The sequence below is a fragment of the Piliocolobus tephrosceles genome, chromosome 18 (assembly GCF_002776525.5).
Source record: "Piliocolobus tephrosceles isolate RC106 chromosome 18, ASM277652v3, whole genome shotgun sequence".
NCBI lineage: Eukaryota > Metazoa > Chordata > Mammalia > Primates > Cercopithecidae > Piliocolobus > Piliocolobus tephrosceles.
In genome coordinates this window covers 46,945,986-46,961,550 of record NC_045451.1, presented here as the reverse complement: position 1 = coordinate 46,961,550, position 15,565 = coordinate 46,945,986, and the positions used below count along the sequence as shown (strand labels likewise).

At 41.8% G+C, this 15,565-nt stretch overlaps 1 protein-coding gene across 4 annotated transcripts in view; it reads right to left on the bottom strand.

Annotated features, from left to right (window-relative positions):
• Positions 1-15,565, bottom strand: part of ZSCAN30 (zinc finger and SCAN domain containing 30) — a 41,299-nt gene that overhangs the window by 22,952 nt on the left and 2,782 nt on the right. For 2 of the 4 annotated variants that reach the window (XM_023207693.2, XM_023207697.2), the window contains exon 1: positions 233-298. The exons of the other annotated variants lie outside the window; for them this stretch is intronic. The gene's annotated coding sequence lies outside the window, so the exon portion shown is untranslated. Of the gene's footprint in view, positions 1-232; positions 299-15,565 lie in introns of those variants that run through there. 4 annotated transcript variants of the gene reach the window in all.

Here is a 15,565-nt window from a genome sequence, read left to right as displayed (position 1 = left end):
GACACGCTGGGTATGCGCCTGAGGCGTCAGCTGACCGAAAAGGCGGGTGGCTGAGTAGGGAAGTGGAAACGGATGGCGGGACTGACCTACGGAGCGGCGGGCAGGACCCCAGACACAGCCGAGGCCCGGCCTGTGGCCGAGGGGTCAAAGATAGGCGGCGCGAGGGCCCGATGCGGGATAGGGGCGGTTTTGGGAAACAGCCAGGACCGCCCTGCTAAATAGCCCCACTCACCCTTCGCTCTACCGGCGGTGGGAAGCACCCACCCCCTGGAGGGAGAACAACGCCCTGCCGCACGCGCGCCGGAAGTAGGGGCGGGGGGGGGGGAACGCCCCTCTAGGAGCCCGGAGGACCGCAGCTCTGTGGCGGGCGCGGATCGGGTCTCGCGAGTACTGGCGCGGGTCCGCCTCAGACCTGGCGGGGGCATAGCAGAATCCAAATGGTTGACGCGCTGCTGAAAGGGTGGGGGGCATAAGATACATATTAAATATAATTATATATTCGATTTTTTAAAATATATAAAAGTATATATCCAAACATATTTTTCCTCGTTCTGTCGCAGGTTGGTATACCATAGAGAAAATACCATCGAGAAAATAAACACCGAGAACCCATGATCTCTACATTCTGAGAGGAAAAGGAGCTGACCACGCTCATCGCAGACGTGCTGACTGCGAAGACTACAGTCCTAGGAGCTGCGGGAGGGCTGGGGCGGGGACGGGTCCTGCCCAGGAATGCCGAGGACGCCAGGTGCTGCGGAGGGGTTCGGGTGGGGTGCGGGGCAGGAGAAGCTCGTAGGAATTTCGTCGTGGACTCTGCCCTCGAGCTGCGCCTGGCAGCGTGCTGGATGTTGACATAGCAGGAGGAGCGCCATGGGTTTCCCGCGTAGGAAGCGGCAGGAGCCAAGGCACAGCGGGGTGGGGTTCAGGGCAAGCTCGGAATTGGCCCATCTTGGCTGGCCAGGAACTAGGCCAAGGGGCTGGTTAGAGTGAGTTAGGTTGTGGAGAGTGTCAAATACCAGGCTTACGTGTTAGCAATGCACTGAATCATCAGTGCAGACTATTCACATAAAACATGGCTAGAACGGTGTTCAGGGCGGTGTCTGTACCGTATAGAGTGGATTAAAGGGCAAAAGAGATGAAAGAATAAAGGTGACACATGAATTTAGCAGAATGTAATAATCTGTGAAAATATGATTGAAAATAGGGCAATGCATGACATCACCAAGGGAGGTCTTTTGGAAAATAAACGGGATTGTGAAATAGTAACGTTTTGGAATGGGGGAGGAAAAGGAGTTTGAGAAGAGGAGCTACTTACGGAGCGCCCAGATGGTTCAAACATCATAAAAGCAGCAGTGTTTCAGGAGAGGGAACAGGTGACTAACTAGCAGATGCTGCAGAGAGCCGAAAGAGGGTGAGAACTAAGCTAATGGTGGAATTAGGGGGAATGACAGAGGAGGGCAAGAGAGAGAGATGTTACCTGTGGACTCTCCTTTCCAGTGGTTCAGAAGAGTTGGTAAGACTGAAAATAGACAATAATCTCTTTTGAGAATTGTGATACTGCAAGAAAGGAAAAAGGATATTGGTTGAACTAAGCAACCGAATTTAAAGTATTCTTTTTTTCAAGGGTAGTGGAGAGCTAATTTCTAGAAAAGAAAAGGTAAAGTTTAGTAGGCACTAGAAATTGAAGATGGAAGAAAAGAGATACCGCTGATGGGGAGGGAATGAGACCAGATAGGCTGGTGAAGTTGTTTGTCTCAGAAAAGAAGGAAGTGATTTGTTCCTGAATAGGAGGAAAGTGGAGGGTGAGTGAGGACAGAAATACTGCGAGAGAAGAGAGAAGTTGAAGATGTTTGTGTCAGATGATTCAGACCACAAAGGTGGTACAGTTGAGCCAGATTTTGAAGAATGTTATGACGGCCAATGACTGGAAGAGACGACTTCAAGTTATGTTCTGTATCTACCATCCAATATGAAAGCCATTAGCCATACATGGCTATGTGTAGGAAAGCAGCCTGTTGCATGACAAGAGTAAAGCCATCTTGAAGTGAAACATCATAATAACCAGTGTTTGACTCTTGCATACCAAGGCATTCCCCCAGCAAGGTCAAGAAACAATGCCTATAACATAGATAACCCCTTATAAAGAAACAATATCTGTAGCATAGAAACCCCCTCATAAAGATCCTGATCTAATTTTCCCACTGGTCAGAGTTTTGCAAGAGGGTCTCAGACATGACCAGCTGCGCATGTTTTACCAAATAAAAAGCTTGCTATAGAAAGAATCATTCCCGCAGGGCAGGTATGGGGATCCACCATCTTAAGTCCCTTCGTCCCTACCAAATGTTTCCTTCTGAGAAACTGCATTTGTCAGCTCAACCTCTGGGAGTAGGTTTACATATACTTGCTCACTTGATATATGGCTGATAGGAACTGAGGAAGTAAAATTTTCATTTCATTGAATTTTAATTAATTTACATTTAAATTGCGACATGGGATTAGTGGTTCCATACTGGACAGTGAAGCTAGCCTATACTGGTGAAAAAGAACCCAATGAGTGAAATGAACAAAGTAAACATTAGCAGTTTCTAATGAAGCAGATAAAATAATGAGTGGCAAAAAAAAAAAAAAAGACTGTAAAATTGTCTTCTAGGTAAAATGCCCATAAGGTTTATATACAGAACATACTCAATTTGTTCATTCCCTTAAAGGATCTAGCAACTCACCTTTTAATGTAAGTACTCAATTTCCCCATTTTTAATGAACAGATGAATACCAATATTTGCTAACACTGTGGGGTGGGGAGGGGAGAGTGATATATACCTAAGAAAATTAGCGACTTCATCAATAATAAACATTTCTCTATCATTTATTATTTTCTTTTAAAAAATGTATTAACATCTGAATAATGCATGGACTTTAGATAATGAAGTATCAATTTTGGTCAACTAATTTTGACAAATATGTCCTATCAATGAAAGATGTTAATAAAAAGAAATGAGTGTGAAGGTATATGAGATGTCTCTGTACTATCTATCTTTGCAATAATAGATAAATTGAATTTTAAAATATCTTAATAAAAAGAAGGCAGGAATAGGGGAACAAGGGAACAGATACCTTGTCTGCCCTTCTTTGCTGTGGGGCTTCAGTAACCTGTTAGACTTACACACCATATCCTCTGTATCTCTTGTCTGCTCTTTTTCATTTTTGTTTCTCATTTGCATATTTTACCACCTATTTTCCAGATCATTCTTTCTTCAGTGGTAATGTACTTTTAAACATATCCCTTGAGTTCTCAATTTCTGTAATTGAGTTTTTTAATTCAGAATTTCTTTTTGGTTCAAGTTCATATCCATTATTTTGTTTTATTTTATTTATTTTTTGAGATAGGTTCTCACTCTCTTGCCTAGACTGGAGTGGAGTGGCGTGATCTCAGCTCACTGCAACCTCTGCCTCCCAGGCTCAAGGAATTCTCCAGTCTCAGTCTCGCTGGGATTACAGGCGCAGGCCACTATCACCTGGATGATTGTTTATATTTTTAGTAGAGATGGGCTTTTACCATGTTAGCCATGCTGGTCTCGAACTCCTGACCTCAAATGATCCACCTGCCTCGGCCTCCCAAAGTGCTGGGATTACAGGAGTGAGTCACCGTGCCTGGCCCATATCCATCATAATTTTTTTTTTATTTTTTTTTATTTTTTATTTTTTTAGATGGAGTCTCGCTCTGTGGCCCAGGCTGGAGTGCAGTGGCGCAATCTTGGCTCACTGCAACCTCAGCCTCCCAGCTTCAAGCGATTCTCCTGCCTCAGCCTAGCTGGGATTACAGGCGTGTGTCACCACGCCCAGTTAATTTTTGTATTTTTAATAGACATGGGGTTTTACCATGTTGGTTGGCCAGGCTGGTCTCAAACCCCGGACCTCAAATGATTCGCCTGCCTCAGCATCCCAAAATGCTGGGATTACAGGTGTGAGCCACCACACCCCGCCCATTTTAGAAAGATTTTTATGGAAAACACACATGCCATTAAATTTACCATTTTAACCATTTTTAAGTGTATACTTCTGTATTAGTCCATTTTCACGCTGCTGATAAAGATATACCCGAGACTGGGCAATTTACAAAAGAAAGAGATTTAACTGGACTTAACAGTTCCATGTAGCTGGGGAGGTCTCACAAACACGGTGGAAGGTGAAAGGCATGTCTCACATGACAACAGCAAGAGGGAGAATGACAGCCAAGCAAAATGTGTTTCCCCTTATCAAACCATCAGATCTCATGAGACTTACTCACTTCCATGAGAACAGTATGAGGGAAACCACCCCCATGATTTAATTATGTCCCACCAGTTCCCTCCCACAACACATGGGAATTATGGGAGTACAATTCAAGATGAGATCTGGGTGGGGACACGGAGCCAAACCATATCAACTTCAGTGGCATTAAGTGCATTCACAATGTTGTACAACCTTCACAAACATCCATCTCCAGAACTTTTTCATGTTCCCAAACTGAAACTCCATACCAATTAAACAGTGATTCCCCATTTCTCCCTCTCCCGAGCCCCTGGCAACCACCATTCTACTTTCTGTCTCTATAAATCTAAAGTACCTCAAATAAGTGGGATCATACAATATTTGCCTTTTTGTGACTGGCTTATTTTACTTAACATAATGTCTCCAGGTTTATCCATGTTGTAGTATATGTCAGATTTGCCTTTTTAGGGCTGAATAATATCCCATTGCATATATATACCACATTTTATTTATCCATTCATCTGTTAATGGACACTTGGGTGACTTTGACCTTTTGGCTATTTTGAATAATGCTACTATAAATATAAGGGTACCTTTAATCCATTTTTAATTTCTGTATATGGTATAAGGCAAGAGCCCAACTTCATTCCATTGTATGTATCCAGTTTTCCCAGTATCATTTAATGAAAAGACCACCATTTCCACCACTGAATGGTCTTAGCACCCTTGTTAAAAATCAATTGACCATATTTGTGAGGGTTTACTTCTGAGTGCTCCATTTCATTGGTCTATTCTTATGCCAGTATCACACTGTTTTTATAATTGTAGCTTAATGAAATCAGGAATTAAAGTCTAATTAAGTCATTCTAAAAATAGCTTCTGGTTTTCTGTCAAATTCTTCTCAATCTTGTCTTTTATGTCCCCAAACAGTATTTTAGCCAAATCTAATTATCCTAACATAAGAAACTCCAGTGATTCTACTTCTATCATCAATTGTTTCTGTTGGTTGTTCTTATCTCGTTTGCCTGGTTATCTTTTATCAGGAATTTCCATGAAAAACTGATGTGGAAATAATTTGAAGGTACTACTCTTCATTATCTTATTTTACTTTTTGAGATGGAGTCCCACTCTGTTGCTCAGGCTGGAGTGCAGTGGCGCGATCTCAGCTCACTGCAAGGTCTGCCTCCCACCATTCTCCTGCTTCAGCCTCCTGAGTAGCTGGGACTACAGGCACTTGCCACCATTCCCGGCTTTTTTTTTTTTTTTTTTTTTTGTAGAGATGGGGTTTCACCATGTTAGCCAGGATGGTCTCCATATCTGTCTGCCTCGGCCTCCCAAAGTGCTGGGATTACAGGAGTGAGCCACTGTGCCCGGCTGAAGGTACTCCTAGAGAGAATCATTGTTTGCTTCTGCCAGATATCTGGGAGCTCCAGTCATTGTAGGTCATCACAAACCAGTTTTAGGGACTGAGATTTTTCTGGGTCAACCAGATGACTTGCGGTTGGGCTACAGTCTGTGGAAGGGCTGGTTTACTATAAGTTCACCTTTATTCCTAGAATGTAGTTGCTTTTCGGTATAATTCCAAGTACCAAGGTCTCAACCCTTAGTCTCTGATTCCAACTTTCTTCTCTCTAGTCCTGTGAGGTATCAAAAATGCCATTCAGTACCCTCAGCTGCCTCTTCCAGATAAGCAAATAATCTGAAAGTGAAAGCCCACTAGATGCTTTGGTTCACCTCACTGGACTTAGATCATTTCTTGGATCTTGTTCTAGTATTCTGTACTACCTTGACAGTTCTAATGCCTTTCAGCTGATTTTCATATTTTTTATGGATTTACTGGTTGTCCTTAAGGGAAGTGTGATCCACATTACTCACTCTACCAATACTGGAAGCTGAGTTCTGTGACTTTAATTTTCCCCTAAAAGATAGTATCTTTTGAAGAAGAATAAGTTTTTTATTTTAACGTAGTCCGACTTAACTTTCCTTTTTACATATATTGGGCTTTATTATCTTTTTTAAAGATTTATTTCCCTACTCTGAAGTCATAAATATACTTTCACATATTTTCTTCTACAAATGTTACAAAAGGTTTGCTTTTCTTCCATGTATTTAATATACTTGCTATTTGCTTTGTGTGCAGTTATGAGGCAGAGATCTATAATAACTATTTCTAGATGAATAATTATCCATTAATCACTTACTGAATTGTCCTTCTTATCCACACTGGTTTTCATGCCAGCTCATTCACCTATATTATTCATCTTTGATCCCACATATAGTATTATGATGGAGATGGCTATAGGCTATTCCATTCATCTATAAAGTTAGCATCATAAGAATGATTAAGAATGCATGAACACTACAGGTCACTCAGTATTGCTTACCAATCTTAGGTTTTTCTAATAAGGTCACCTTTGCACAAAGTTTGTTTCAAGCCACTTCTCAAGCATTATTCTCCTCACCCTTCATTCTTAAATGATGATATGACCTCCTTCTTCCCAACGAATTGGAACATCCTCAGTTTCCCACTAACCTACCTGAGCTTGCACTCATTCTCTCCTATCATCTTAATTAGCATAGGAGAAGGGCCATTCATATCTAAAGACTTATTCTTCCACTTGTACCTTGGATCCCATCTCCTTCCCCATCAATCATATGCCATCAACAGTTCATTCTCTTCCTGTGTTATCTACTGTCTCTCCTGGATTCTTCCTGCTATCTTTTACACATGTAGACATTACATATCTTTCCTATCTTAAAAATAATCAAGCCACCAACCAAGCAAATAAACCATCCCTAAACTCCACTATTACCCTATTTCTTACTTTCTTTTATTCGTAACTGACTTGCTGAAGTTGGTCTATAATGACATTCTCCATTTCCAGATATCCCATTTTCTTCTCATGCTGGTTCTCTTCAAAGTTTGTTTTTTATGAAGAAGTGTTGGATTTTGTCAAATGCTTTTTCTGCATATTTTGTCCTTTATTCTGTTGATATGGATTTGGTTGATTTTTAAACTGATGCTCAGATGGATCCCTGGGATAAATTCCACTTGATTGTGGTAGAAAATCCTTTTTTATATGTTACCAAATTCAGTTTACTAGTATTTTGTCGAGAATAAGAGATAATGGTCTGTAGTTTATGTTTCTTTGATGTATTTGACTGATTTGGATATCAAAGTAATAGGTCTGTAGTTTATGTTTCTTTGATGTATTTGACTGATTTGGATATCAAAGTAATATTGTCCTCATGAAATGAGAGGAAGATGTTCCTTCCTCTTGTTTTGGGGCAGGGGAGAGTTTGTAAAGAACTGGTATTAATTCTTCTTTAAATGCTTGGTAGAATTCACCAGTAAAGCCCTTGCACCCATTCTCTCCTATCATCTTAATTAGCATAGGGCTTTTCCTTGTGTGTCTTTTTTTTTTTTTTTAATTACTAACTCAATCTCTTTATTATACATCTATTCACATTTTCTACTTCTTCTTTAGTCGGTTTTCTGTCTCCAGGGCGTGTCAGAGACCTTCACAGCAGCCCCTCCCATCACAGGCCTTGGGGCCTAGTAGGAAAAAATGATTTTGTGGGTGGGGCCCAGGGCTCCCCTGCTGTGTGCAGCCTAGGAACTTGTTGCCCTGCGGCCTAGCTGCTCCAGCCATGGCTGAAAGGGGCCAACGTACAGCTCAGGCTGTGGGTTCAGAGAGTGCAAGCCCCAAGTCTTGGCAGCTTCCATGTGGTGTTGAGCCTGTGGACACACAGAAGTTAAGAATTGAGGTTTGGGAACCTCTGCCTAGATTTCAGAGGATGTATGAAATGCCTGGGTGTTGAAGCAAAAGTTTGCTGCAGGGTCAGAGCCCTCATGGAGAATCTCTGCTAGAGCAGTGTGGAAGGGAAATGTGGGGTTGGAGTCCCCACACAGTCTCCAACGAGGAAGTGCCTAGTGGAGCTGTGAGAAAAGGGCCCCTGTCCTCCAGATCCCAGAATGTTAGATCCACTGAAGGCTTGCACCATGCACCTGGAAAAGCTGCAGACACTCAATGCCAGCCTGTGAAAGCAGCCAGGAGGAGTGCTGTACCCTGCAAAGCCATAGAGGAAGAGCTGCCCAAGGCCATGCAAGCCCACCTCTTGCATCAGTGTGCCCTGGATGTGAGACATGAAGTCAAAGGAGATCATTTCAGAGCTTTAAGATTTGACTGCCCCGATGGATTTCAGACTTGCACAGGGCCTGTACCCACTTTGTTTTGGCCAATTTTTCTCATTTGGAATAGGTGTATTTACCCAGTGCCTGTATCCCCATCATATCCAGGAAGTAAGTAACTTGCTTTTGATTTTACAGGCTCACAGGCAGAAGGGATTTGCTTTGTTTCAGACTTTGGATTTGGACTTTTGGGTTAATGCTGGAATGAGCTAAGACTTTGGGGGACTGTTGGAAAGGCATGATCATGTTTTGAAATGTGAGGACATGAGATTTGGGAAGGGCCAGGGGCAAAATGATATGATTTGGCTGCGTCCCCACCCAAATCTCATCTTGAATTTTAGGTCCCACAATCCCCATGTATCATGGGAGGGACCCAGTGGGTGGTAATTGAATCATGGGGGCAGCTACCTCCATGTTGTTCTTATGACAGTGAGTTCTCACGAGATTTGATGGTTTTATAAGGGGCTTTTCCCCTTTTGCTTGGCACTTCTCCTTCTTACCACTATGTGAAGAAGGACATGTTTGCTTCCCCTTCTGCCATGATTGTAAGTTTCCCAAAGCCTCCCCAGCCATGCTGAACTGTGAGCCAATTAAACTTCTTTCCTTTATAAATTACCCAGTCTTGGGTATGTCTTTATTAGCAGCATGAGAACAGACTAATACAGTAGGCTTGTGTATCTAGGTTTGTGTATGTATACTCTATGATGTTCACACAAAGATGACAGCACCTAATGATGCATTTATCAGAATGTATCCCTAGCATGAAGCAAAAGATGACTGTACTTCCTTCCTTCTGCTGTTTTGTTGCTGTTTTTAAATTTGCTCTCATTTTTAAAGTTTCTTAAGGTGGAAGCTTAGGTTTAGATCTTTTTTTTTTCTTTTCTAATATAGACATATTAAAGCTACAAAATTTCCTCTAACCATTACTTTTGCAGCATCCCATAAAATATTTTATGTTGTACTTCACTTTTATTCAGTTTAAAGAACTTTCTAATTTATCTTATGATTTCTTCTTTGGATCATGGGTTATTTATATTATTTAATTTCCAAATATTTGTGGAGTTCTCAAATTGTGCTGACTCAGTATGCCCTCTGGGTCAGTGGAATCCTCACTGTCCCCAACCTCTTGGTCTATAGAGACCCAACTGGTCCTAGCTTCTGGACTCTTAAGAGGCCTCACTGGTCCCTGAGCCACCCTCAGCTGAGGTGGCCCTGCCATCTCTGCCCTTGGTAGTGTCCCCATCCTCTGGGTACCTCATTTCCTGCTTTTAGAATACCAGAAGTTGGACAGCTTTTCTTCTTTTCATCCTGTCTCTGTCATCTTCAAAATTAGCAGTGTTTCTGGGGATAGCATTGTCACAATTCTTGTTAGTTTTCCATAGATTTATAAGAGAATCCATATGATTAGGCACAAGGATTCTCTATAGATCCTTCCTGGATAACCCAATTTCTATCCTGGAGTCTGCTGAAATAGTTAATTGGATCCACAAATCACATCTAATCGCTTCACCAAAACATTTGTCCCAGTGCTGTCTCCAGAGCATGCTATCTGAGATAGGCTGAGAAATTTCCAAATCATCAAATGATTTTTGCTTAACAGTTTCCTCCTCAGTGTATCTCTTTCCTCTCATATTTTACCATAAGAAGGAAGGAGAAGACAAGCTACATCTTCTACTCGTTGCTTGGAAATATCCTCAGCTAAATACTCAAGTTCATTAGTTACAAGTTCTACTTTCCACCCAATAGCACAGCATGATTCAGCCACGTTTCTGCCACTTCTAACAAGGATTGCTTGTTCTCTAGTTTCTAATACATGTTCCTCCTTTCATCTGAGATCTCACCAGAAGTATCTTTAATGTTTATTATTTCTAGCAGCATTCTCTTCATGACAATATATGTGTTCTCTAAAATGTAACTTTGTCTACTGTCCTCTTTACTTCTTTCTGAGCCCTTACCAGAATCACCTTTAATCCTCCTATTTCTACAATCTCTTCAAGGCTTTTTCTATTAAGAATTCCAAAACTCTTCCAGCTTAATCACTTACTCAATTCCAAAGCCACATCTATATTTTTAGATATTTGTACATAGCACCCCACTTCTTGTACCACAAACAAGATGGCATAATACAATATAAATGTATTCTCTCATAGTCTGGAGGTTAGAAGTACAAGATCAAGGTGCCAGCAGGGCCATACTCTCTCTGAAGGCTCTAGGGAAGTGTCTGTTCCATCCCATTGTCTGAGCTTCAGGTTGCTGGCAATCATTGGCATTCTTTGCCTTTTGGATGCATTACTCCAATCTCTGCCTCCATGATCACATGCATTCTCCTGTCTCCTCTGTGTCTGAATTTGCCTATCTTATAAGAACACCAGTCACTGGATTAGGGGCCACTCTAATCCTTTATGACCTTAACTTGATTATATCTGCCAAGGCCCTGTCTTAGGTCATTCAGGTTGCTATAACAAAAATATCGTAGCCTGAGTAGCTTAAAAACAACATAAATTTATTTCTCATAGTACTGGAGGCTGAAAAGTCCAAGATCAAGGCACTGACAGATTTGGTGTCTGGAGAGGGTCTGCTTCCTGGTTCATAGACAGCCATCTTCTCACTGTGTCCTCATACGGCAGAAAGCCTTGGAGCGCTCCAAGTCATATTTCATAAAGACAATTAATCCCACTCACAAAGGCCCCCTTATAACCTAATTACCTCCCATAGGCCCACGTCCAAATACTGTCACATAAGGAGTTACAATTTAATATATGAATTTTTGGGGACATAACATTCAGCCTACAGCAGACCCTATTTTCAAGTAAAGTTACATTCACAGGTAATGGAGGTTAGGGCTTGAATCTATCTTTTAGGGGCATACAATTCAATCCACAACAATGTGATAAGTATAAACCAAGATTTATTTAAACCACTATGGGCCGGAAGCAGTGGCTCATGCCTGTAATCCCAGCACTTTGGGAGGCTGAGGTGGGATGACTGATTGAGCCCAGGAGTTCAAGACCACCCTGGGCAACATAGTGAGACTCCGTCTCTACAAAAAAGTAGAAAAATTAGCCAGTCATGGTGGCATGCACCTATATTCCCAGACACTTAGGGGGTTGAGGTAGGAGGATCACTTAAGCCCAGGAGGTTGAGGCTGCAGTCAGCTGTGATCACACCACTGCACTCCAGCCTGGGTAACACAGTGATACCTTGTCTCAAAAAAAAAAAAAAAAAAAAATAGAGAGAGAGACAGAGAAGGTAACCACCATTTATAAAAAGAGAGAGAGAGACAAGCGGAGAGACAGACATAGAAGACAAGCAACACTTATTGAAAAAAAAGAAAGAAAACACACACACACACACACACACACACACACACACACACACAAAACACCATGACATGCCTTTCAGTTACTTAACAGATAAAGATTTCTCAAGGTGAGGCCAATGACCTCACTGATTAAAAACAAAGGGAATTATCTGACCTGAACTCAACTTTAAAGATCTTGGGGAATTATAGTATTTCTTGACACAAGGCCAGTCACTTCTGTCAAAGTGAACCTTGGGAACTGTGATGATACTGGCCATTATTTTCTTTTCTGAATCAGAGTTTTCAGCACTGGTTCTGATTTTTAGGAAGTCAGTGTGAACTAGACATGCACACTGATATGTCAAAGATGTCTTATTACCCATAATTTAAAGATCTTATTCACAACAAACATGTTAATACTTGTTAATATTTATTTCAGCAGCAGTCTACTTGTTAATATGAGCAAAAGGCAAGTTAATTTTTAATGTGGCTTCACAATTTTGATTTCCTTTTTTTTTTCCAGAACTGGAAATTGATTTTTAAATTGAAATCCCTTCGTGAAAATTGTTGCATAGTCTAACTATCAAAGAAAATTAATTTCCAATATAATACATGATAAGCAAAAGTCCACATGTAGGTCTTTATGTTCATTTCTCTAAGGAAGAACTTTGCAGTTTTCATCCTTTTTTAAAATAAATTTACTATCTCAAAAAGATTGAGAACCACTGCTCTAGAACGTATGCCTAAGTTAGACATATGTTAATACATATATGTTAGTTTGACTTAGTTTCCCCCAAGTGAAATGAGAAATAGAATTCAGGTAGAATATTGGTGGTGGCCTATCAGTTTCATTCTTGAAAATTTTATATTACTCCCCATGCCTGTATTATCACTCCTAATCTCTCTGGAAACCCTTCAATTCCATTTACTTATGGACCATAGTTGGCTCTAGATTTGTTTTGGCCAGTCCGACAAACAAACTCCAAGTTAGCTCATCAAACTCACACACAGAAAGCAACATCTCTGGCAAGACTCCACAAAGCTACAAATCTAACATAATCAGAAAGAATGGTTTGGCTTCCTTGGTCAAACACCCAGAAAATCTATGTCCATATCATCACTTTTGGGTAAAAGTTTAACAAAACACTTTACCTTTGTATATGAGAATTAACCTTTGGCTAATTTTCTCATTCTGTTTTATTGAAAACTTATTCATATGTCAATTATGTTATCCAACAATATTGTTTATGCTAAAAATGATTCCTGGTTACCAAAAGAATTATAAATGAACTATAAATACTGACTATAATGGATACTATAACGTTGGGCCTCCCTGAGTATACTGACTCGTGTAATTGGCATGTCTCTTGTAGAAATTCTAGAAGCTATGTCCATGGAGTTGTTATAAGATATATTAATCCAGATGCATCCCACAGCTGCCCAGTGTAAGTCTCATCTCCTTGCATCTGAGCTGTCAACTTGGAATGGGAAGGCCAAAAAAAAAGCCTGGATGCTTATGTAAAACACTGTGAGTACCAGTTTCACAGAAGAGGAGTAGGTGCTGCCTACTGGTCAGCTGTGGTTTCTGTCCTATCCTTCTAAGTGAATCTGATGCCAAGGGTGATCTGCAGTAGTCTTGAAGGTCTAAAAGTCTAGTTGAATTCAAGAAGAACATTCTGGGGGGCAATGATATACACCCAGCTTCTTTTGGAAACTACTCGAAAATTTATGTTTCTTCCTTCTCTCATCTTCTTATCATCTAACACAATATGTGTTAATAGTTAACTAAATATGTCAGTATTTAAGTTACAGGACATGAAAGGAGGAGTGTTATCAGCTAGGAGCAGAAATGAATGCCATTCATGGGCCAAAAAAAGACTATTTTCCTCTTTTGGGAAATGGTTAACATGTTAATAGTTATGTGATAGTAGTGTTATGTAAGGTCGAAGCACAACTTTATTATTATCATAATTTGGAGAATTAAAGCATGGCTCAAAGAAACATGTATGGTACTAAGTTGACAAGGGGCAGACCATGATGCTTTTATAATGTGTCATCTTGCCTTAGAGTGCACTAGTTTTCCTAGAATTATTTTATGTTTACAGTTTGGGTGGGCCAAAAAGGTAATTTTTGGGAGATGTGTAATGTGGAAAGGAAATAGTACCATTTGTAATTCACATATGTTGTTGCTGACTGGTGACTCACTTAGCTGACTCATTTTGTTGCAGCTCAGCCTGCAACTACTCTACCATCCTCTAGATCCTCCTTCAGCTTCTCCAACTCCTGGCCTATGTATGTGTTTTTATGACAAACAGTCCCAGCTTCTGAAGGATGCCCTCACCATCAAGGTCAAAGGCAACAAGAACTAACATGGATTTCAGTCCATTTTCATGAGGTTCAAGTTTGTACTTGTGACTTCCAGCCTGATCCTGACTTCTTCCATTTTACTTCCATCTTCCTTTCTGACTACTCTGCCAACATCAAATTCCAGCATCAGACACAACAGCATTATAAGACTGCCTAACTAACTCTCATAATTGTGCAAGCCAATTCTCTTTAATGAATCCATATATACATGTACATATATTTAATTACTTGTTGTGTGTTTCTGGTTGAACACTGACTGATATATCAGGGATAAAGAAGGTCATTTCATTATGAAAAAGGAGTCAATCAAGAGGCATAACAGGCTGGGCATGGTTGGTCACACCTGTAATCCCAGCACTTTGGAAGGCCGAGGGAGGCAGATCACCCGAAGTCAGGAGTTTGAGACCAGCCCGGCCAACATGGTGAGATCCCGTCTCTACTAAAAAAACAAATACAGAAATTAGCTAGATGTGGTGGCATGCACCTGTAGCCCCAGCTACACCGGAAGCTGAGGCACAAGAATAGCTTGAACCCAGGAGGTGGAGGTTGCAGTGAAATCATGCCACCATGTCACAGGATACTTCGGGTGTTGCTTTTCTGGTCAGAAACCTCTGTGGCCAGTGGTACCTTTGCCTGAGTTTTGCTTGGGCCCACTGGGATTGTTCTGCCCACTCAGGCTGCACTTGGCTAACGTTACCAGCCTGGATCTCACCCCTGCCGAAGGCGAGCCAGCTGTGGAGTAGCAAGGGGTGTGTGAGCAAGAGAGTGTGGGGTCTGGCCACCGCACACAGGCACGCTGGCTGCTGCACAGGGTGGGCAGCTCCAGGTGCTACTACGGGCCCTGGCTCACTGTGAGGCTGTGACTGGACTAAGTACACCACAGTGGTGCTGAGAAGCTTGGAGACTCCAGGAAATGCAGGGCCCCAAAGGGAGTCACAGTCCTGGCTTAGGAGCTTCCCGGTCTGGGCTCCCCAAAGGACCACAGCTCTTCTCTCCTCTTTGCCTGCAATGTGGTGAGCAAGGGGCATGTTTCAGCCCTGTTTGTGTTATAGCTCTTTCAGCCCCACTATTCAGCAGGTCTCAAGTTTTTGTCCTGCATCCAGAAAGAATGAGGTAGGCAGACAAGTGGAGGATGAGCAAAGTGAAGAGGAGCTTTACTGAGAAGGAGGAGCTTTACTGAGCAACAGGATAGCTCAGAGGAGACCCTGGAGTGGGCAGCTCCTTTCTGCAGGCAAAACATCCTGTTGTCTCTGCAGCTCTCAGCAGAAAGAAGGCCCTGGAGTGGGTAGCTCCTCTCTGCAGGCAGCTTGTCCCATCATCTCTGCAGCTCTCAGCAAAGAGGAGGCCCTGAAGTGGGTAGCTCCTCTCTGCAGGTTGGTCCTCCTGTTGTCTCTGGAGCTCTCAGCAGAAAAGAGGCCCTGGAGTAGCTAGCTCCCCTCAGCTGGCAGGTCTTC